This window comes from Thamnophis sirtalis, unplaced genomic scaffold (genome assembly GCF_051295495.1).
Source record: "Thamnophis sirtalis isolate CommonGarterSnake01/CBP01778 unplaced genomic scaffold, rThaSir2_p1.2 scaffold_1, whole genome shotgun sequence".
Lineage (NCBI taxonomy): Eukaryota > Metazoa > Chordata > Lepidosauria > Squamata > Natricidae > Thamnophis > Thamnophis sirtalis.
In genome coordinates, this window is record NW_028261381.1 from 53,531,025 (window position 1) to 53,554,435 (window position 23,411).

General features: G+C 38.0%; 1 protein-coding gene and 1 long non-coding RNA gene across 4 annotated transcripts in view; one reads left to right on the forward strand and one right to left on the reverse strand.

Annotated features, from left to right (window-relative positions):
• Positions 1–6,897, reverse strand: part of PTPN4 (protein tyrosine phosphatase non-receptor type 4) — a 117,148-nt gene extending 110,251 nt beyond the window's left edge. Inside the window, exon 1 of one of the 3 annotated variants that reach the window (XM_087712155.1) lies at positions 6,325–6,897. The gene's annotated coding sequence lies outside the window, so the exon portion shown is untranslated. The remainder of the gene's footprint in view (positions 1–6,324) is intronic. The other 2 variants (XM_087712147.1, XM_087712150.1) reach the window with 2 other exon arrangements.
• Positions 6,898–6,900: 3 nt separating this feature from the next.
• LOC106553627 (uncharacterized) lies at positions 6,901–8,696 on the forward strand. The gene is made up of 2 exons (XR_001313867.2): positions 6,901–7,497; positions 7,780–8,696. It is a non-coding gene; the product is annotated as an uncharacterized LOC106553627 (long non-coding RNA).
• The last annotated feature ends 14,715 nt before the right edge of the window (positions 8,697–23,411 follow it).

Consider the following 23,411-nt stretch of genomic DNA (forward strand, 5'->3'; position numbering starts at 1 on the left):
CCATAGCAACTGTAGGAAAAACTCAATGGTATGAGGATTATCATTGGATTCAATGTACATAAAATAAAATAAAAGAAATCCAGTACTTTATAATTACCTTTAATTGAGTTTAGGTGTGGCAATTCCATTTACTGGCTTGCCACTATAATAGGAAATTGCAGCAAGTTCTAGCTTCCTTGTACATACAAGACACATTTGAGTGATTACCGTATTTTCCAGAGTATAAGATGCACTGGAGTATAAGACGCACCAAGATTTTGAAAAGGCAAATTAAAAAAAAAGTTTTTGCACTCTGCAAACTTCCCAAAAACGGGCCCGTTTTTTGTCAAAAAAAGGAGGAGGCTTTAGGAGGCTTATAGATGGCCCGTTTTTATGTAAACGGCCCATTTTTCATTCAATTCCCCCCCCCCAAGGAGCACTCTGGAAGCCTCCTAAAGGCTATGCACGGCCATTTTTGCAAAGGAAACGGGGTTTCTGGTGGCCAAAAATGCTGTATTCAGTGTATAAGATACACCCAGATTTCCACCCTCTTTTTTGAGGGAAAAAGATGTGTCTTATACTCCGAAAAATGTGGTACATGTTTATAGCAGAAGCAGACTGCTAGTTTTCTTTTAAGGAAAGGATGCATACCAAATCTAACTGGAGTAGTACTTGCCAATGCTACGTGTTTCAATGGTTGAGAAAGGACAAGATTCCGACGCCCTCCCCTTTTTTTTTTCTTCAGGCAGCAAAAGAAACAAATCATGTCATATGTATTCAGGATCTATATACCTAAATGCTAGAACAATGCCCAATGAATACATATTATGAAAAGCAATTTTGTTTGTGTTTTGAAGTATTTAAATCTACAGAAGTCAATGAAATGAAACTTTAGATGACAAACATTTTAAATACATTCATTTACTCCAAACTTCAATCCAATCCAAACTAGTGATACCAATATAACTCAACCATGCAATATTGTACACATTTTCCCCATTTTCTTCTATTCTTTTCTCTTGAGCTACATGAGTAACAAACAACCTAAGAAGACACAGTTATGCCATTTTCTGAGAAAGTGGTCTACAGGTTTAGTTGTGTGATACAGTTCTGTTGTAGTCTAGTTTTAACGTAATGCAAGCAACATATCCACTACTCAAGATCATACTATCTTAAGAATTCTACAATAATCGGGAAGGACAGAATGGTACTCAAATAAATCCTGAAGAGTTTTTGTAATATTTAATTCTTTCAGTATCTTTTTGAAATATATCCAGGTCAAATAAAGTTATTGTCATATTTAGATTCTTAAAACTAGTAAATTATGTTTTGAATCAAACACAAAGTGATGATTCAACTTCTTAAACTGAATCTCTAAAATTTTCTGGATCTACAAGAAACAGGAACTAGAAAAGGGAAAACAGACTTTTGTTATTCTGTGTAATCCATGTAATATTTTGCAGCATCACATAATTTGGTTACTGCAGCCCCAGAAACATAGATGTAAAAAGAGATATATACAAAATACAAATGCATCCTTTACCTTTTGAAAAAAAAAAAGATATTTACAGAATAACTCTAAAGCAGCGGTTTTCAACCTTCCTAATGCTTCGACACTTTAATAAAGTTCCTCATGTTGTGGTGACCCCCAACCAACACTCCATCGTGCCAAAACCCGCCCCTCGGCTCTGATTGGCTTGGAACCCAATAACCAGAACCCAATTTCTCCCCCCACACACACATATAGACCCCCTTTTATGTTTGCGTTTCTCCTACTTCCCTGTGTGCCTGCGTGTGTATTTGTGAGTCTGTGCGTGTGTGCATGTGTGTGCGTGCGTGAGAGAGCAACACAGCACGCTTTAGAGTCTAAAGAGTTAAAGAGTTCCGATGGTCTTGGGCGACCCCTGTGAAAAGGTCATTCGACCCACAAAGGGGTTGAGACGCTGCTCTAAAGAAATGCTTCCCCCCCCCCCCCCGAAACCAAAGGTTAGAAAAGATTGGACCCCAATTAAATTGCAAATAAAAGTGCTTGTTACTAGCAATATTTCTAAAAGGTCTTCAATTTGGCTTTAAACCCATAGCATTCTTTAAACAAATACTTCTCATCATTTAATGTCATAGTGAGAGTAGCCTAAATCCACAAGGTAAAAGCAGTTCATTTCCATGTCTTTTCATTGACTCGTTATCATATAAATGAAGTAGTTCTAACCTGACACTGACACCTCCCTTTTCATCCAATCCAATGGTTTTTGCTGTTACCTTTTCCAGCTCTAGTACAGGAAAAAACTGAGCAGACTTACAGAATAACAGAGATAATAGACCACCACAACCACTTAATTAAGCAGATGTGACAACCCATACTATATAACAGGATGCAGAGAAACTTGTCTGCACATGTGGATCACTTTTAATTGAACTGAATACATCCCTGATTCTTAGCAAAACATCAAAAGGTCTAATTTCAGTATGTTTATAGTATATCTTCAATAAAAGCAGAATATGAGAATGCATTTGTACAACAAATCTTTCCCAAATATTAATTGCCTAACAGGCCAAAAAAAAACCTTTAACCAAAATGAAATCAAGAGTTAAAACAAGTAGAATACATTGTTAAGTCAAACTCCATTCTGTAACTCTATTCATGTAGTTTTCTTGGCAACTTTAAGGAAGTGATCTACCATTTCTTTTTCTAAGAATTTTTTAAAAATTGTCAATCTTGTCATCAGCTGTGAAATAATTAGAGCAGCTACCCATATATTAAGAATCAACTCTGCTTAGCTTCCAAGATCACTCAAGGACAGCTAGATTTCTGCCACTCACTGAGATAATTCAAAAAGCATCATTTAACTAAGTGACTTTCTTTAAAGCATACAACTTGTAATGCCGCTTCCAATGAAACATCCTAAATATGTTTTATCATTAAAATGACTGGTACAATGTATACTTTGAATTTATTCCATAAAATGTATTGGGAAAAATCCTATTAAATATAAAATTAAAAAGAATGAATACAAGTGTAAGACCTGTGCAGTTATCTGAATTCAAAAGGAAAAATGCAATTCAGTGGTATCCATTAATTCACATGTAGCAGAAACTTTTTAAACCTATGTCCATTTGTATGCACTGAGACATATTGTACATTTTGAATCCAGATCTATGCAGAGCCCAGCAAAAATTATTATAGGGTTAATTTACAGCAGTTTGATATAGTGCTTAAATTGCTGTCTAGAAATGAAGAGACTGTGAGTTCTAATCCTGCTTTAGGCATGAAACTGGGTGTCCTTGGGCCAGTCATTTATTCTCATCCCAACACATCTCAAAGGGTTATTGTTGCTGGGGGAAATAAGAGGAGGAAGGAGTATTATGCATGTTCCCCACCTTGGGTTTTTTATAAAGTAATAAAGGTGAGATAAAAATCAAATAAACATAAACATATCTTTATATAATGTGATTATATAAAGCTATATCATATACCAAAGTTAATTTATATTATAAAAAGTGGTGCCCAACTAAATTGTAGTAAGTAACTTTACGTGCTTTCTATTTTAGGGGAATACAGCCTCCATCAACAACATCCAAATATGACCAAGGAATTTGAGAACTGTGGTCCAAAACATCTGATGGGTATCATTTATTGACTTCCTGGTATAATACACCGAAGATTTAAATCAGAAAGCTGATATTGAAGTTACAGTTTTCCTAATTTGTTTCTAAAATTCTAATTATACCACTTTTACAAATGACTATTACTTTCACATGAGTATATCATTTTGATATTAGAAATATCTAAATTTAAAATGATACCCTACATATAATCATTTTTCTTTTCAAGTGACAACATACCATGGAGTACATTCGCAAGTACCGTATTTTTCGGAGTATAAGACGCACCTTTTTTACTCAAGAGGCTGAAAATCTGGGTGTGTCTTATACATCGAATATAGCATTTTTCCCTCCCAAAGCCCCACCCCCTTCACCAAAATGGCCATGCATACCCTTATGCTTTCAGAGAGCTCCTGGGGGCTGGGGAGGGCAGAAATGAGCAAAAAATGGTCCATTTTTGCTCCCCCAGCCCCCAGCAGCACTCTATAAGCCTCCATAAGGCTATGCACGCAATTTGTTTGACAAAAAACGGGCCCGCTTTCATGAAAAACAGGCCAGTTTTTGCTGGTTTTTGCCCCATCCCCACCCTCAGCGGCACTCTGTAAGCCCCTCAAGGCTATTCATGCCTTTAAAAAAAAAACAGGGCCATTTTTGCAAAATACGGGCCATTTTTGGGAGGTTTGCAGAGTGCAAAAACTCCCCCCCCCTTTGGAAAGCTCTTTGATTGATTAGAATTACATTGATTAAATGCTGTGCCATCAGAAACAAAGTCTTAGGTGCTGCAGATTGTCAACAATTTCCTTCTCCAGCACATGGATAAATACACCTGGAAACATCTACCTACCTACCTACTCTCTCTCCCTACCTACTCTCTCTCTGTCTCTCTGTCTCCCTCCCTCCTTCTACCTACCTACCTACTCTCTCTCCCTCCCCTACCTATCTACTTTATTTCTCTATCTCTTTCTATTTTTCTCTCTATATCTACCTACCTACCTACCTACCTATCTACACACACTCTCTCTCCCCCTACCTACCTACTGTATTTCTCTCTCTTTCTCTCCCTCTACCTACCTATTTAAAAATTTGCCTCTTCAAAACCTTGGTGCGTCTTATACTCCAGTGCATCTTATACTCCGAAAAATACGGTATATAAGCTAGGCATAAAAAGAATCGAGATAGCAATCCTTGATAAGCAAGAAACAATTTTCTACATTAATACATAACCACAAATAAGTTAATATATCAGTAGAATGGTCTAGTTTAATCTTAGTATTTAAGACTATTTTCATATTTTAAAGTTGCACATTGGTATTCCTACATAACATGTACTACCACTATTCCTTTCTATTTTTCTGAATGGCATTCAGAATCTCAGCTTCTAGCTTAATACATTTTTTTCCTATGAGAAAAAGAGAAAAGGCAGTTTTACATGAGGTATTCAGATAGACTATCCTATTTTTCTCTTCCCAAAGATTTACTACAGAATTGTAAAACAAAACTGCAAAGAATCTTCCTAAAAACATCTTTATGATTTATCAACATTTTACTATGCTACATTACCCATGCCGGTGCAGAAGTGGCTGCTCTGAGATTGTGATATTTTGCCCCATCAAATCCTTACAGAGGTAACTCAATATATAGATATGCATCTCTTGAACAGGTAAAGTAATATAACTCTACTTTCATTTTTAACTCAGAGTAGCTATAGAAAACATGCTTTAAGGTAAAAGGCTAGGGGGCCTTTTCAAAAAAAAAAAATTAAACATAACATTTCATCTATTAATTTCGCTCTGGAAAAATACATTCCGTTTTTTAATGTTATAAACCGTTTCCAAGCCCTTGCTACTTATTTTCAAAATATTCTTTTATCTCTGCAACTAAGTAATTAATTCAATTGGGGACCCCAGCATGCCTTCAGGCAACCTAAATTTTTTGTCGTTTCTTCACTCCCTCTAAAGAATAACGTAATCCTTGCTGCTGCTGCTGCTTCTCAGGCTAATATAATAGGACGCGACGCAACGCAACAGCCATTGGATTTTCGAAACGCATATAATTTTTGAATATGTCAGTCACTCTGCTATCGCCGTGGCACAACTTCACAAAATAAGGAAAGGAAGAATAAAATAATGTTTTTAAAAGTCATGGGGAATCTTTCGCCGTCTTTTGCCAGCAGACAAGACACCAGCTTATTCACTCTCCCACTGTTTCTGGAGCAATTCGGATAAATAATCGGACGGGGAATGGGAGTGTTCTTTGAAGGGACGTTGTGTTCCTCCCGGGGGGGGGGGGGTGTCAGGAAATTCGAAATCGTCGGACCCCAAGGCGAGAGAGAGAGAGGAGAGAGGAGAGAGATTGACAGCAACGTCGATCCGGCCACTTCCAAGCCATCAACCAACACCAGGCAGCTTCTGAGTTGTTGTCCCACACAGTTGCCTATATGTTGGGGGGCAACCCACAATTCACACTCAAGACCCGAGCAATCCGCATGGAGCCGATTTGGCGGCTTCCTCTCTCTTTTAACCTTTGACTAGTATAGAGAAACGACGTAATAATATTCGGAGCGGTTAGGGAAAAGTGGGGAAAGCGGTGGGGAGTTTCTCCCACGTTAACCTGACAAGTTTCTTTTATATATACACATACATTACATACATACATACATACATACATACATACATACATACACGTATACACACACACACACACACACATATATATAAAAGAAAGAAAAAGAAATTTCCTTACCGTCATATATAACAAGCCTCGTCCTTCCAGAGAACGGCAAACGAAGCAAAACCAACCAACTCAAAAGCCGTAAAGGTTACCCAAAAAAAGTGGAGGGGAGGAGGAGGAAGAGGGGGGTATCCCCCCCAAAAAAGGGCGAGTTCAAGCCCTCCGCTCAATTCAATTTAGTTCTTGTGCCTCCACGCAGCAGCAGGCCGAAAGGAATGGGGGTCTCCCGCAGCCGTTGCCCCCAGCGCCCCACTCTCAACTCAGGCCCCCCCCACATTCCTCCTGCAAGCAGAAAAGGCGAGGATGGAGGGAAGGAGGGGGGGCTGAAGAGGAGACGCGGAAGGCGACCGGGTCTTCCCGCTTTCCCAGCCACGGGGGGGGAAGGGGGAACCGAGCGAAGAAGGTTGGAGGGGGGAGGGTTCGGTCGTCACCTCCCTGAGGGAAAAAGCACCCCCCCTCTTACCCCACCCACCCCCCAAGGAGGATTTCTTCTCTCGCTTCCTTCTCCTGGAGCCGGAGGGTGAGGGAGGTGGGGGGAGGCGGTAGCTATCCAGCAGGGCAATGCCTGTCTGCGCTGAGGAAAGAAGATTGGGAAGTGGGGGGGGGGGGCGAGGATTGGCAGCAATCGCGGGTGCTGGTGCTGCCGCCGCCTCCTCCTCTGTCTTCCTCCCCTCCCCAGAGCCAGCCTCCCTCCTTCCTTTTTTTCTCCCGCCTGCCCTCAGACAGGCAGCAGCATAGCAACCAACATGGCAGCTGCGCAGTCACCCAGTCGCGAGTGGACCGGCCGGGAGGGGGGAGCTCTCGCGAGAGCTCCCGAATTTCTACCTCCTCTCCTCTCCTTTTTTTCCCCTTTCCCGCAGGACGCGCCTTCTTTCGCTGGGCCTGGTGGTTGCTTTGGCTGTGGGTCTGCCGCGGAGATTGGATGTTGCTTACCTGAAGCTCCGCCTTTTTCCTTTTCTCTTCTCGGCCCATTGGTTGGCCAGAACGTCTGTTCTTGTCTGAAGAACTTTTAAGCAAAAAAAAAAAAAAAAAAAGCTTTTCCTTCGGCCCAGGCCCGAATTACGATTCGGGCTGCTCCGGATGGTTTTGTAGAGTTGTAGCATTTGGGGAGACCTTGGGGGGAAAAAAATAAGGAAAAGGGAGATTGAAGGCGCTTATATTAAAGAACAGAAGTGACACCTACTGGTATGTCTGAAGAGGGGGCGACTCTTCGAAAATGTGTATTTGTTTAGATCCCTGTATCGTACCTGTGTATCGTATGTTCGTTTCATTATTGGATTGGGGGGGGGGGTTTCCAAATAGAAGTCTAAAAATTAGGAAAAGCAATTTAAATATATCCATTAATTCTAAAAAATAAAGTTCCGGCTTCAATTCAGTATTGGTCTTTCAAATCCACTGTATTAAGATTATGTATTTGAATTCAATTTTCTAAAGTTATTTTATATCCCCATGATCATTTCCTTTCAGGACTAATGGATAAACAATTTATAAACAGCCATGGAAGGTTATTTCAATATATGATTACCGCAGCAAGATTATTACAGGCACAGAAATGGAAAGATTCAACTCTACTCGCTGGTTGAAGTCGCAAGATTTTTTGAAAGGAATACATTCTTTGATTAAAGATATTATCTACGTTTATCGATGACTGGAAACTTCTTACAGACTTTTTGCATAAAAATTTAAAAAAGGAAATTGTGATGCATGATTTTGATGATTAGAGAGTTTAGAAGATTATAGAAATAAAAATTATGCAATGTACGTTGGGAGAGAGAAGTTGAAATACAGGTAGACCTCTACTTATAAATACAATTGAGCCCAAAATTTATGTTGCTAAGTGAGATATTTGTTAAATGCGTTCTGCCCTATTTTATAACCTTTCTTGACAAACAAGTGAGTCATTGCAGTTATTAAATTAGTAATACGGTTGTTAAGTGGATCTGGCTTCCATAGGGACTTTGCTTGCAAAAGTTGATCACATGACCCCCCCAAAACACGGCAACTCTCATAAATATGAACCAGTTGCCAAGCATCCAAATGTTCATCCTGTAGCCATGGGGATGCTGCAACCATCATAATTGTGAAAAACAGTCACTTTTTTCAGTGCCGTTGTAACTTTGAACGGTCACTAAATGAACTGTTGTAAGTTGTGGACTGCCTATATAATCTTCTGTGAAGACTGTAGGAAGCCACTTCTTTATATCTGGCTTTTCTGTTTCTTCAACTTTTTCTACTGTTTATTATGCGTTTTCTTTCTTTTTCTCTTTTGTTCCTGTGTTAGTTTTATCTTCTTGTTTAAAATATATATATTTATATATGTAAATATATATAATATAGATATATAATGTAACACAACAGTAGAGAAGTAAACACTTCATGATGCAGTCCTATAGTCTTTAAATTGTTTAGAATTCTGAAGCTTTGTTTGTATTGAAACCTGTGTCTTGTGTAGATACTTATAGGATTAGCCCCAGGACACATAAATTAAGTCTTCAGGGGATCATTTTTATGTATGCAAAACTGAGCAATGAGGGCACCCGCCCAATACATGCAGCCTTTCCTTCTCTTTTCTTACATAGATGAGAGCAAAGGTTCCTTTCGCAGACATAAATACAATGACTTTTTCCATTCATGGATGTACACACTCATAATTTGTCATATGGATGCAGAGTCTTTTTCCATAATAAGGGATAACCCTTCTTTCCCTTCATTTCTTCATACTCATAATATACATATGGTGCATATGCACCTCAGTGGGAAAGGCAAAAATAAGTTGACTTCATGGTAATCATTGTTTTGGGGCACTCCTGGTGTCTTATCACTAATGAATTTTTGGCTACTGCTCTACAAATCCTCAGATGGAAGATGTGTAGCTCTGAATCAAAAGATATTGTGCAGCGTATCTGTTTTTCTCTTCTTAAAGGATTTTCTGATGTAATGGGTGTGTGTGTAGTGAGAGCTATGATATTGTTAAAAATGGGAGATGAAAATGTTTGGAGTCCTCTCTCTGCCCCATTAAGGTCCTTAAGTTCTAAAGACAATTGCCAATAAAATTCACATCCCAAAGTACCCATGTTGCTTGGAGAAGGGTAATTTTCCCCTGGTATTTACTTCAATGATAGGTAGAGGCAGCTGGACAGAAAACCTGTCCAGTATGCAGAAAGAGGTAGATCAAAGAGGGCAAATTGTGCATAAAAACTGTGCGTAATGAAGAATTGCAGACGAGATGGTGCAGATTGTAATGGTTTAAGGGGAAAAAACAGGGAGAAAACATAGAATGCTGCTGAACAACTTTGAATAGAAAAAAACCCTACGAGTTCTTTACTTTGTTGGATTTGGAAGAGGACCAGTACCTAATGGAGATCTTGAAACAGTAAAACTATGAACAGGTTTTTTTTTTAAAAAAAATGTTGACAGCCGTGTCCTATACCAATTGAAGACCCCAAACCATTTTGAAAACACTTATTTCTAATGCTTTATTTAAAAAACCCACCAGTTTTACAGGGTATTTATAGGGAATTAGCTAGAGAATTATCGGTGCTTCTTGTGTTAACATTAGAACTGTGGAATGTGATACATGAGTCATGCAAAAAGTTATGGGTTGTTTAAAAGGTTCTTGATTGCAAGGTATATATATCATATCTTTTAGTAATTGGAAAAATTCCTGACATTTTCTTCATAAAACTTTTTTAAAATTGGAAAATAGAGCAGTCAATCATTGGAAGCTCCTGTGATACGGTAGTATATGATTTCTCCCAGCACCACAGTTTTATGTTTTTGAAAACCTATTTATTTACTTACATCATTTCTATACTGCTGAGTCTCCAAGGTCTCTTGACAGTTTACAGAAATTACTCATGAAACATAGAAACATTAAAAAAAAATCCTATCCCTAGCAGCATCCAGCATTCGGTAATAACTCCCTTCTTTCTCATTAATAAAAGTTCTGCGAGGGTGTTAGGGAAGGCCAGATCCTTGGAGATATGTTCCAAAATACTAGAGTATATCTAGAAAAATACATCAAGTTCTAACTCCTTTTTTTCTGATTTCACTGGCAAGGATGCTCAGTCAGCATCCTCATTTTGGCTGAATAAACCAGACCAACAAGCTTTAGCAAAAGCAGGCAGTTCTGTGCATACTGAAGCACCAAGGTGTAAAGTTTAAAGAAGCATTTCAAATTGTACCCTGAAACCTATTGCCAACCAATGCACTGCTCAGAAAACCAGAGTTATATGGTGCTGATGGCTCTCAAACTTACACAAATGAACCACTGCATTTTGTACCCACTGCAGCATTTGGGTAAGTCAAATACATTGCAGGAATTGATGCTCTAGGAAGGACTAGCTGCTATCTCTGGGCACAAAGAATTCCATATTTATTGATTCATTTAATGCACTCACTAAAAATGAGAGAGAGCAGCCTTAATTTAATAACTCTGTACACAACAGGTCAAATTTGGCCTTGTTCAAATTTACCCAATAATCTTCAAAACAAAAAATACAAGAATCTGGGTTAGGTTTTACAAATATATATTCACCAGCATTCTACCTGTTTAAACAAAACAGCATTATTTGAAAAAAGAATAGCTGCCCTGCATAAAGAAATTAAATTAAATGATAAGGCTGTTAATGCCATAGCTGCACTTCCTATTTGGAACAGGTTATTCAGGTGCAAATGCAACTCATTAAAGCAGGTGTATCTATTTCAGGATTATGATACTGTGGAGAAAACCTTGCAGATAGTCCTGGGGGTGTGTGTGATTGCATTAAGGAATTGCATTATTGCATTCTGAAGGGTTCCAAAACAAACCAGCATAGCCTTCTCTCTCCGATACTACCTTTCCATGCACTAGATGGAGAAAGCCAGTCTCTATATAAAATAATGTTCTCCACAAAATAGGCCACCTACATAAGCAGTTTAAAAGTAAGGCAGCTATTGATGAAAGCTACTTTTTTTTTTTTTTTTTTTTATAAAAATTTTTATTTCATTTTCATTTTCATTTTATACAATCACTTATATACTGTGCATAACAAAAAACAAAGAGAAAAAGAATCCACCATAAAAAAAAAACACCCCACATGACTCTTCAATCCCCCATACACCCTCTCTTCTCCCCCTCCAACTTTCATTCCACCCCTCCAGCATTCCCCTCTTCTACTTCCCTTCCCCCTCAGACATCTCCCCCTCCCTCCATCTCACCCTCCTTACATTCCCTCTCACTCCCTCTTTACTTCTCCCTCCTCTTTCCCTCTTCTCCTCGCTTTGGTGTATCCCTACAATTCAGTTTGTTTTTTTAAAAAAAATAAAAGAGAAAAAAAAAAAAAGGAAAACGAGCCGCAGTATACAAGTGAATTCTTATTGTTCTAAGAATTGAAACTGTAATTCCACCCTCCCCCCTCCCCCCTATAATCCCCCCTCCCTAACCCCCTTACGGCTTCGCAGGTCCCATACCCGGCATAATTCTTTAACAAGCACTTGAGTATAATAAAGCCAGCTAACTTTAAAATTAAAAAAAAAATAAAAGAAAAAAAAAAGCACACACACACACAAAAAGAAAAGAAAAACAAGAAGGGTCAATAAACCCACTACGTTAACACAGCTTCCCATCATCTGTAAATCTTAAACAATGTAGCTCATTCCAAATTTCGGTTATTTTACTGCTTGCAGGGTTTCAAACTGTATTAGAGCCAGGTAAGTTAATCAATTAGGATTCCCCAACTAAAAGTCTCATTGCTTTGTCTATCTATTCAGACCTTTAATTTATCTCTTTTTTATCCGAATATCCAAACCTTTCTATAAAACCATTAAACTCAAGTACTTCTTTCATTTTTCATTTCCAACACCTCCCTTTCTATCCTTACCCACCTCCACATGTAAATTTTTACCTTCCACCCTGCCTTTGTCCATATCCACATATATATTTTATCCGCGTCCATTGCTCCTCCCATATTTACTCCACCTTCCTGGAGACTCTCCGACCAATCTTTCTTGACCTTATATTGAAATAACAACTCAAACAAACATCAGCTTGCATTCTAGCCCCAAGTAGTCTAATTAAGCTTTCGCTACCCTTCCCTCTCCCACGCGCCTCCCAACTCCGTTCGTCCCAGACCACAACTCAAAAAGATCGCAATCTCCGCTCTCCTCGCCTAGGAAAATAATTCATGCACAGTTTGAGTTAGAGTTCAGACAAATCTTATATACAATATGTGTCCACAATCAACAACGCTTCTTTCAGTCTCCATGTCTCATCATCGATATACAACTTTTCCATTTTATCCCAGACGGAAATCATAAAGCTTTAAGAACATCGCTAAGTCTTTATTCTTTAGTCTTCTGCCCTTCCGGAAGAGGAAAGCAACACCCTCCGCCTTGTAGCCACGTGTCTCGCTGCTTGTCTTCTCCTTCTCCTTGTCTCTCTCCAGGTCCGGATGAATCAGGAAGTCCCGCCTTCAGGGTCTCGTAGTAGAATTCTCGGGCTTCACAGACAGAGTTAATTCGGTGTTTTTGGTTGCCAAATGTAACTGTAATACCAGCTGGGACTTCCCATTTGTATAGAATCTGAGAATTTCTGAGTTCTTCGGTTAAGAAAGCGTACTCTCTCCTTGTTCTTAATATTTGAAATGGTATCTCTTTAAAAACAATCAAGTCCTGTCCATCAATTCTCAACCTCTTGCTGTAAAGCCTCTGTATTATCTCATTTCTGGATTCCCTTGTGGTAAAGTATATAATTATGTCCCTCGGAAGCTGTCGCTGTTTTGCTACCCACGAATTCTGGCGGTAAATTCTTTGAATCTGCCAATCAAAGTTAAGTCCCGGACTTCCCACCAAGCGGCTAAAAGCCTCAAAGAAGATCTGTTTCAAATTCTCCTGTTGGTTTTCACGCAGTCCTCTAACTCTTATTGCAAAGGCAGTCTTATTATAATTTATCATGACAAGTTGCTTTTGAGCATTTTCAATTTCCTGTTGTAACGTTTGAATTTTGGATGTCAAATTAAGGTTAGTTTCTTCCAAAAGTTCCAATTTGTCCTCCGTTTCAGCAATATAATCTGTCATGACTGTCATTACTCCGATCATATCCTCCTTTGCCTGAGCAATTTTAGCATCAAATTGATCATATAAATCCGATATCAGTTGATTAATTTCCTGTCTGAAATCATTAAGCGTTTTAAAAAGAAATTCTTGTGTTAACAAATCTCCCGTGGAGGGTGTAGGAGGCAAGGGTAGTGGCTTCATAGCAGTTTTTGAAGATATGTTATTAAGAAAGCGCTTCTGTTTAGATTTGGGAGCCATTCCAGAGTAAAAATAAAAGACAAGCAATCAAGCGAGCCAAAAATCAAAGTCTCTGATCCCCTCAGTTAATCTTTTAGCAATTAGTACGGAGAAGCCTTCAGGAGGGTAGGACTGACTAAGTACGTCACATCAAACACAAAAGCTGCAAGATCGCCATCTTGTGACGCAGCTAAAAAAAAAAAAAGGGAGCCTTTTGCGAAGTTGAAGCTGGTATTTTAGATAGTAATAGAAGAAATTCCTCAGGAATGGTCCCCGCCCGGATTGATTTTTAAATAGCTTAGCTTTGTCCTGGGGGGGGGGGGCAAACTGCCTAGGGCTGCAAAAAAGGCAGCGCGGAAAACTGGCCGGAGTAAAGGCTCAGCTAATGTTGAACCTCTTCTCCATTCACAGCAAAAAAAAAGCTATGAATTACAAAGAGATCCTAACGACTGACCTTCTCCCTGCCCCTTTCTGCCAGAAAGGGGAGATATCTATAGATCTTATAAGATATACGAACCAGAATCCTGACAGGAGCTTCGTTGAGCTCCCGACGGCGGCAGGCTCCTCCCCCCGAAGCCGATGAAAGCTACTTTTTAATGAATTACAATTATGTTTGCTGGTAAGAACTCAGTTTAGTGCATTCTCTGTTGATGATCTTGTTTAACCTTACCATGAGTCATCCTTTTGGGCTAGTAGCTGGTATTTCATAAGCTAAGAGATACTATCAGTTTTGCCCAACCTTTGCATAATGCATTAATAATATGTAGGCTGTTTGGAAGTGTTCACTCCTCAATGTCATGAGTTGTAATTTTCAAGCTAAACTACACAAAAATATAATTATAACTGAGTGTATTAAACTCAAGTGGATCTTTCTGTATGGAAAGCTGCATGCAAAACAGGAGCAAGGCTGAAAAAAAAAAAGCGATTCAGAAATAGCATGGCATTGCCATAGTCATATTGTTGCATGTAAATGATTTAAACCTTCAGTGGTTTTATTAGCTAGGAAATAATTATATAGTGTTTCTCCCCTCTCCCAGTACTACCATCTACTACTATCTTGGCTGTATGACTGCACATTGCAACTGTCTCCTGGGTGGCAAGATTCTGGCAGCAGTTTTGATCAGAGATCTTACTTTTCATAGAATAGCTGTGAGGTTTGTGGCATGGGTACAACTAAGGCTGGGAACTAGTCTGCGCTTCTCTGAATTACTCCAAAACCAAAGGGTGTAGGAATGTGGAATGTGGAAAAGAACGGTGTACAGCTGTTTGATAGATTGTCATTTATTGGATCTAGCATATCTATGAAATTTGTCAAAATTTGGGGCATTTTAAAAAATATCTTAATATTGGGTTTTTTTGAAAAATATCATTTCTTTTAAGCATCTTGGACTGTTTAATCTAGTTGATATAATAGGTAGTTAAAATTCAATTATTTATGGTAAGAATAAATAATAAATATTATATCTCTAATAATAGTCTAAGGAGGATCCTTATGTTAATTTTCCTGACAGTAGATATTTTAAAAAGATTGTTAAACAGTTACAAAGATAGTCCTTTGAGGGTTTTTTAAAAAAAATCTAGACTGCAACTTCTGTGTGTAGATGGAGATGCCCTTTTGTTGGAAACCAAGTGATTTTGGACACTACATACATGAACCCTCCTGTCTTGGGGGAAACTTAGTTCTCCTTTCAACTTCTTTTCTGAAATTAAAGATTTTAAGAGCTATATGGAGCACTTAGGGACAGAAGTTTAAATTTGACCTCTGTGCACATTAAAAAATGACTTTGAGATGATCTGAATTAAACAATTGTAGACAGTTGCTGTATTGTCTATACCATGCACTTTCCTTTTCTTTCCTTCCTTTCTATTTAGGCTAAAATGACTTTAGTGCTGTGGACCAGGTTATTTTCAATAACTTCTTCAATGTTCGATGTAGTACAAGAATTTAGATTACCTTAAACCTTCTAAATGGCAATATATTCAGTTAAAATACATTTTTGATGTACTAATAACTTCTGAAACTCCCAAATTACTCATTATGCTAATTTTTAAAAGTCTAAACAAACAGTTTCTTTTTATAGGCAGCTTTAAAATATAATTAAGATAGATATTAGTATGAATTTGAAGATACTGAGTTGGAATATCCTATTTTAACAAAACAATAGTCTTTGTGTTTTAAAGACTGTGAAATATATTTGCCATGACCTTGAGATGCGATTTCAGTAATGAATAAAAAGCAGGAGAACATGTAGCAGAACAAGGAGATGAAAAAGAAAGGCATTTGGTTGACAAGTACTTTATTACAAAACCTCAATCCTGACATTTCAAGTTAAAACCTAATTTTCAGAGAATTGCTGAAGTAAGAAAAGCACTCAAAACAGACTGTAACTGAATTGGAAATGGGTTTTCTTTATGTCATGAAAAGACTGATCAATAAGATTCAGATTTGGCAAGAATTCATTTAGTTAAAAACCAAGTCGGTATGAGCTGCATATGATGGAAGTAAAATATGGGTAAGATTTAATGGAATGCTTAACGAATGTTTCCAGATGGACATGGAATAAGATAAGGATGAGTGGTGTTCTGACTTGTTGAGCTTATTTTGGGCAAAGATATCAAGAATGCTTTTGGTGACATTAGATGAGTATTGCTCAGATATAAATGTGAGTACTATAAACTTTAGTATGGAAACAATGCCATATTATTGACTAAGACTTCAAATGACTTGCAGTAAACCTTAGATGGCATAGCTCAGTGAAGAATATCTGAAAATTAATATATCAAAGATCAAACAGAAAAGGTGTGGTGATATTCAGTTTTTTGCACAGAATGCCATTTGTGTCATGGTTTCACTGCTTGGCAGAAATTATATGTGTGTGATTAGTGCAATGGGTGTCATCAAACTAATTTGTTCCTGTAGGCTCAACGCAGATGAATTAGAGAAGCTGGGAGTGACCTTTTTGGTTGAAATAGCATTACCCCAGTCCACAATGATGATACCATAGCAGTCAGGAGAATGAAGCTCTCTACATCAAGTGGAGTGCCAAAGTGGCAAATGACAAGATCAGAGATGCTATTAAAGATAAAAAAAATTCCTTGAAGAGGAATCAGTGAGCAGTTCTCATTAGTGAGAATCTACCAGGGATCAGTGCTTTATAACTTTGTAGCTGGTGTATATCACTACAGTAGTGCTATAAACTAGGGAGAGTGATTTTATCTGTTGGTCATATTAAGTTTAGAATAAACAATTGAAAAAGAAAGATTGTGAAATCCTGAAAAAAAGGCTATTCGGATGAAATGAACAATTTCAAAATGGCAAATATAATTCAATGCAGACAAGCATAAAATATTTATGCTGACATAAAATTACTTCATCTGTATGTTACTGGGTTTTAACCCTGCAGTAGGAAGGAAGAGGATGCTTGGAGTCATGGTCAACTATTTGATGAAAATGTCAACTGCTGTTAGAAGAGAAAAGACATGAAAATTCATAGTTGAAATCTTTAGAAAGAAAATGAACTTTGCAATGATAAGTGTGTCTATGAAGAGTTATGTATCATTTTGGTCACCCTTAAAAAATACAGATTTAGAAGATAGGACAACCACAATGTTCAGAGTTGGCATAAATCTCCTGTAAGGAAAACCTATAGCAATTGGGTTTCATTAGCTTGGATTGAAGCTGAAGGGAAGCTATACCATATAAGATCATATATAGCATTAATTACAAGAAAATTTTCCTCCATCTCTGACAGTTTGGGAGCTTGGCATATCCATTAGATGATTTTAAAAGATTATAGGTAGGTGCAACAGTGACCAAGCCATCAATGGCTAATAATACTCTTTTTTGTTTACTATGCCTGAAAAATAGCAGGCTGTAATAATTGGTTAATGGAAGGAAAAATTAAAGTCCAGTTCAATTTTGTGAACTTCCCAATTGCACCCAGTTGGTCTCTGAATTAGTTGGATCTATGGTCTGAACCAGGAGGGGTCTTCTGTCCTTACGTGTGGGGAACAATTCTTTTCACAAAGAGATGGGATATTTATCATCCAGGACTTGTTCTCTTCATGAAACTTTCAGGCATCTAAATTTAGCTGGAATTTTGGAAGATAACATTAGACTTATTGGCAGGAATGATTTTGATACCATCTGTTATATTGTCAGATTTGATAAATATGCTATTCTTAAAAGTATTTCTATGTAATATTTACAAAAAGTGTTAGTTTGATAGACTCTGAATATTGTATCTTTCACTGCATAAAATTAAAGTTTTTTAAAAATATTATTTAGGGTGAAATCCAAGGTGATACAAATGAAGATTTATTTGCCCAGTAGCAATTTGCTGCCTACTTGCCTATGTTTCCTAAATATGCTCTGGAACCTTTTCTGTCACTTTGGAGAATATTTAGATAGGCAGAGAGAGATGGAATGAAACATTTCTCCTATCCATGTGCCATAGGCATAGTACCGGTGGGGGGGGGGGAGAGGAGGAAGGGTCAACCAAATAATTTTATTACTGGATAGCATTGTTATTGGTTTAATATAGTAATAGCAATTTGTGATGGCCATTATTTTAGAAAAAATGTCATCTGAACTGAAACTTTTAAAATAGAAATGAGTAAAAAATTAGTCAAGATAGTAGTACATAAGGTTTCTGATTTTAAAACAAGGGGCACACTAAACCTTTGATTTAAAAGAATCAGTTTAGCACGCTTTGCTTTTAATGGAATGAGTCTACTATTTCATGAGTTTTGCCCAAATTTCAGGCAATAACAGATTTTTTTTTCCTAGCAGTGTTTGCTGCTTCCCCGCAAAGCATTTTTCACTGTTATCAAAGCAAGGAAGATTATCCATGTACAAGTGTGTTTTTTGGCTCACAAAGTCCCATTTACATTTAATGAACATTCAGTCTTAATGGACAATCCATGACCAAGATATTCTCTTATCCAAGCAGTGACCATGGGCAGCCAAACAATGCAGGGGGAACGGGAGTGACTTCTGACTTCCTGCTGACTTCTCTATTGATGTTGTTTGTGTTGAAAATAGCTCTTCCTCCTCCTTGACTGTCCCATGGAACTGCCTACCATTTTGCTGGGACGGAGGAGAAACCAAGTGAGCCAAGGATCATGAAGAAAACTGCATTCCCCATTCTGGTGTGTCTTCAAGAGCTCCCTCCAAAAGAGGAAGAGTGCTTACCTTTCAATCACCAGTGTCTCCCATCCAGCCCTAACACAGCAGCAGGCAAAACAAGTCACCTCCTTGTCTTTCCCTTGTTGCTTATGGCTGTTAAGAGAATTCAAACGTCAGCATGATTCGAAAGAAACCAGGTGTTGGTTTAACCTTGCAGTAGGAAGGAAGAGGAAGCTTGGAGTCATGGTCAACCATTGCCACTATCAGATTGGGATTGGGATACACCCTTACATCTTCCCTTGTGCCAACCCAGTCTTCAGATTTCTGGGAAGTGTAGTCAGAAAGCATGGTAGCGCTGAAGCAGCCACAACTTTGCCAAATTTCAATTCCACAGGAGTGATCCTGGTCTCAGATTTTGGATGCATTCTGTAAGTTAGCTCATTTGAGATACCTTGGTTCTAAAATTGTTGCCCTGTCCACTGTTGAAACGTAGAAACATACACAAGAGTTTTCATAGTATATAGATGCTTCTCCTCTTATCAGCCTGTTAAATTGAGTGTTTATTATATTTAAATAAAGACCGATAATATATCCATAACAATTTTCTAAAAATGCAATGTAAATATTTGCTGCTCCTTCTAAGCAAACTTCAAGAATGTTTACAGAGTTTCAGGTGAGCAATCTGTATTTAAAAACATACACAGGTACTTCTGAATTACCTTCTATACAATACTCCCTAGTACGCAGTTTGTGGTTTTGTAGCAATTCCTTTCAAAAGGCTATAACGAGATAGGAGTTACCATTTTTTGTTCCAGCGCTGAGAGAACAGGAGTTTTCTTGAAGACATTACAGAGGTGCTTGATTGGTTGCCTGATTTATTTAAAATATTTTGAGTCGCCCTTTTTTAAAATAAAAAAATCAAGAGGCCGGAAGAATACATGACTATTTTTTAATTATGAGATAAATTTTGATCTCAGGGAAGATAACTCAAAATGACAGCATATTAAACAGGAAAAGGAATTGGTTGAAGTTTCTTGATGGAATGCAATAGTATTACAAGTTTGTGGGGTAGGTATAATTCAGTTCAATTTAGGCACCACCAAACTTTAAACTGACTCTGAATTGCTCACAATAAAAGGATTTTCAAATACAATAATAAACAGGATAGTGAATCTATTCCAGAGCACCCATGTGTATAACAACCTCCTGCCAGCCTGCCACCACAGTCCAAGGCTTGGGAGGGACCAGCAAAGTCTTCAAGGCCTTCTAGAATGTCAGTTCTTTCTGGACAGCAGGAATCATGACCGAGAAGACATATTTCTGGATCCCCATGGATCTCTCAAAGGGCCGTATTCAATGCCGTCTCCTGAAGGCTTCTCTAAGGGGAAGTTTCCTAAAGGCCTCATTCACTGCAGTCGCTTGGAGAATTACTTTTTCTCCATTAATGGAAGCGACGCTGTGAAAATGAACTGCACATTCTCATGCATTAACATTTGAGGTAATTTCAGTGGAGATGAATGCGGTACTGGCCTCCTGCCTGGTGCCATTCAAGCTGAATCCTGTGATCTGTGTTTCATTGTATATCTCATGCAGGATTCAGTGAAGCATCACTGACATCAGTAGGAAACCTGAGAGAAAAATGTGTCCTTTTTTTGTTGTTATTTCGGGGGGGGGGGGAGTTTTGCTTTTCTGCTGCAGTTGAATACCAATAAAAGAAAACTGGCTATGAGGTAACATGGCAATACTAGTAGAATTGGTGTTTGAACCTGCAAACTCTTAAGGTTTGCTTGACTTCAGTCTGTCTTTAGTTCTATAGCTAAATATACATCCACGCAATATAATATTCAACCTTTCCACCCCTGTAACCTGGATTCTGACGATTTTTTCCAGTATAATTCAGATTGCAAAGCATGCCTAGACCATTTTTTACCTCCAATAGCATTTTTAATCTAAGGTCATTTTACACAATTTATTACCAAGTAGAACAAATCAGCTACTTAATAATTCACGTATTGGAAGTGATGAATGATCGGAAATGAGGGCTGAGGCACCAGGAAATTTTCCCATTTGTTCACGGGATCTCTGATATCAAAGGTGGAGGATAATTCAGTATTTACTGTTAAAAATATAAATGTAAGCATATGAATATAATGCAAGTAAACACAGGCAATATGCTTATCAGGAAACACTGCACACTTTACTGCTGTCTCTGTACACCTTTATAATATGTCAGATGGTTGTTGCTTTAATATATACTTAAAATGCTCTGGGTTATTTTAGGATTATAGACAAATAAGAGCAGTATATAGACAAAGGGCAGGGAATAAGGCATGGACTCCAAGTAGTACTAAAAGCACTTTCACCAAAAAATGGAAATTTGGAGATGGAGAACCTTGAAAACAGGATGGGGACTGAGATATGTTTGGATGGGAAATGCATCTGCATCTGATAAACTACCACTTTTTTTTTTACCTGTGTATGTAGAGATTCTTACTCACAAACTGTAACTGCCACTACTGAATCTTGTTCTAGGAACCTCTTTAGTCTTTGGGTGTTCCAGTAGAACTGGTTCCCAGATGAGTGACAGTCAAATCAGCTGCTGCACGTCAAAGCCCTTGATTCAGTCCTGCATATCTTGACGGTGCACAAAACTAGACATGCCTGTTAAGCAAGGCTATTTGAGACTTACAGCTCAGCGGCAGAGCATGTGATTTAGACTTTGTCTACTTGACAGAGCATAAGGTTCAAGGTTCATCATTTCTACTGATTAGAAGGCTTTTATAGCAAGACGGGGAGGGGGGGAGACATACCTGTGCTTTGGAAATTTAAAAAGACTGGATTCTCAAACCATACCAAGTTGTAGTGTAGTTTGGCTTTGACATAATGTGGAACTAGTTGTGGTAGACTGCAAGCCATGATTTATGGCTCAGTGAAATATATGAATCCTTCCTTTTTGTAGTTTAGCAAAACTAAAGTTACACAAAACCTAGTTTAGGATATCTAAATAGAGGTTGCAAACATGTGCAAAGAATAGTAATGACCTATATCAGGGGTATCAAATTAATATTGTCACAGTGGCATCACATGATGTATTGGGATCCCCCCCCTTTGCTAAATTGGGCGTGGCAGGCATGTGGTGCATCTGGCCCACAGGCCAGGAGTTTGATAGCCCTGACCTGTATGTACCAACTTATACAGTGTAGCTAACCAGTTTGAAGCAAAGAGGTAATTTGCAAATGCCATTATACCCAGAATTACTCAAATGGAAGTCTATTGTAGGTGAATCAGATACCCTGAATTAATAAACCATGACCAATTTCTCTCTATCTACGGCTAAAAAGGAATGTTACACTTCTCAGTTCAAAGGATTACTCACTCAGCCCTTCCTACAGTTCATACCAGAGAGCAAGCTAAGTATCATTAAATGAAGGTGTTGTACATTCGCTGAAATCTCCTGTAACATTAGCAACAAATGAATACTATCAAAGACAATTATGCTCTCAGTTGTTGCATAATTTTGACTATACTCCAACTTGGGGAATGTTTCAGGGTGTGGCACCTATTGGAGGTTTTCAGGCAATGTTTGTGTTTTAGAAGAACAGGTCAAACTTGACAACCTCAGATACTTGGTTCTTTGGCGTTGGAATATTTTTAATGCCTCCCAACTTTATTCACTGCTTCTGAACAGCACTCACTAGGTAGGGGATGAGCCCTACCATTCCTTAGGGGTTGCCGGATTTGCATATTAAACTATTTTCTTCTGTGTATAATATCTCCCAATTATGGTACACTTTCTTTTTAGAATAAAACCAGTAGGCGTCAATCACCACTTAGTAATATGCAATTTTCTCTGCACCTAATAACAGCACAGGAATCTTGTATCACATTTAGTTAGCTGAGAAGGCTGATAATTTGGAACAGCACATTTCTAAAGGCGAAGATCTAATGAATCCTCTTCCAGCTTAAAATTGGAATATCATTTGATTTTGGCAGTAACGGTGAAAGACTATTTTATTTCTTTATGTTGCTGGAAGTCATACATCTGATTTGTATTGCAGAACAGATTTATGTAGGGGAGACTACTTCGGGTTTTGGAGGTGAAATATAAAAGTTTTCTTTCCCAGCTGATTTTGAAGAACCAGCCTAAGTCAGTACTAACTACAAAACCTTTGGCATGCTAGGAGTGTTCAGAGGATGACATGTAGTAGGAGAACAGAATCAAATTACATATGTACCTTCTAACCAGTCAAATATTTTGGCAAGGAGTTAACCATAATCTAATGTTATCTCCTTCTGGAGAAGACATACATATACAAAATATATTCATAACCATGTCATTGGACTCAGTCATTCATGTCATATGATTACTGGTTTTATACATTGTCTATACTGTAGTAAGCATAAGTAAAAGATAACAAGGATTAATTTTTTAAAAAATTCCTTCCTTCCTTTTTTCCTCCCTCCCTTCCTTCTGCCACAGTGAATTCTGTAGCCGAATAGGTGGAGGAAGGAAAGGGTTTTTATTAAACTACATAAACACATTTCTGTTCTTATGCGTAGTATTGCCACTAATTTTTTAATTAGTGCCTGTTTGCTTGGATGAGGTTTAGTGTGATGTGTTAACATAATCATTGTGGTTTGTAAATTACGTTTTATAGCATATTGAAACCAGCCAGTATGACTCACTTAACTACTCATG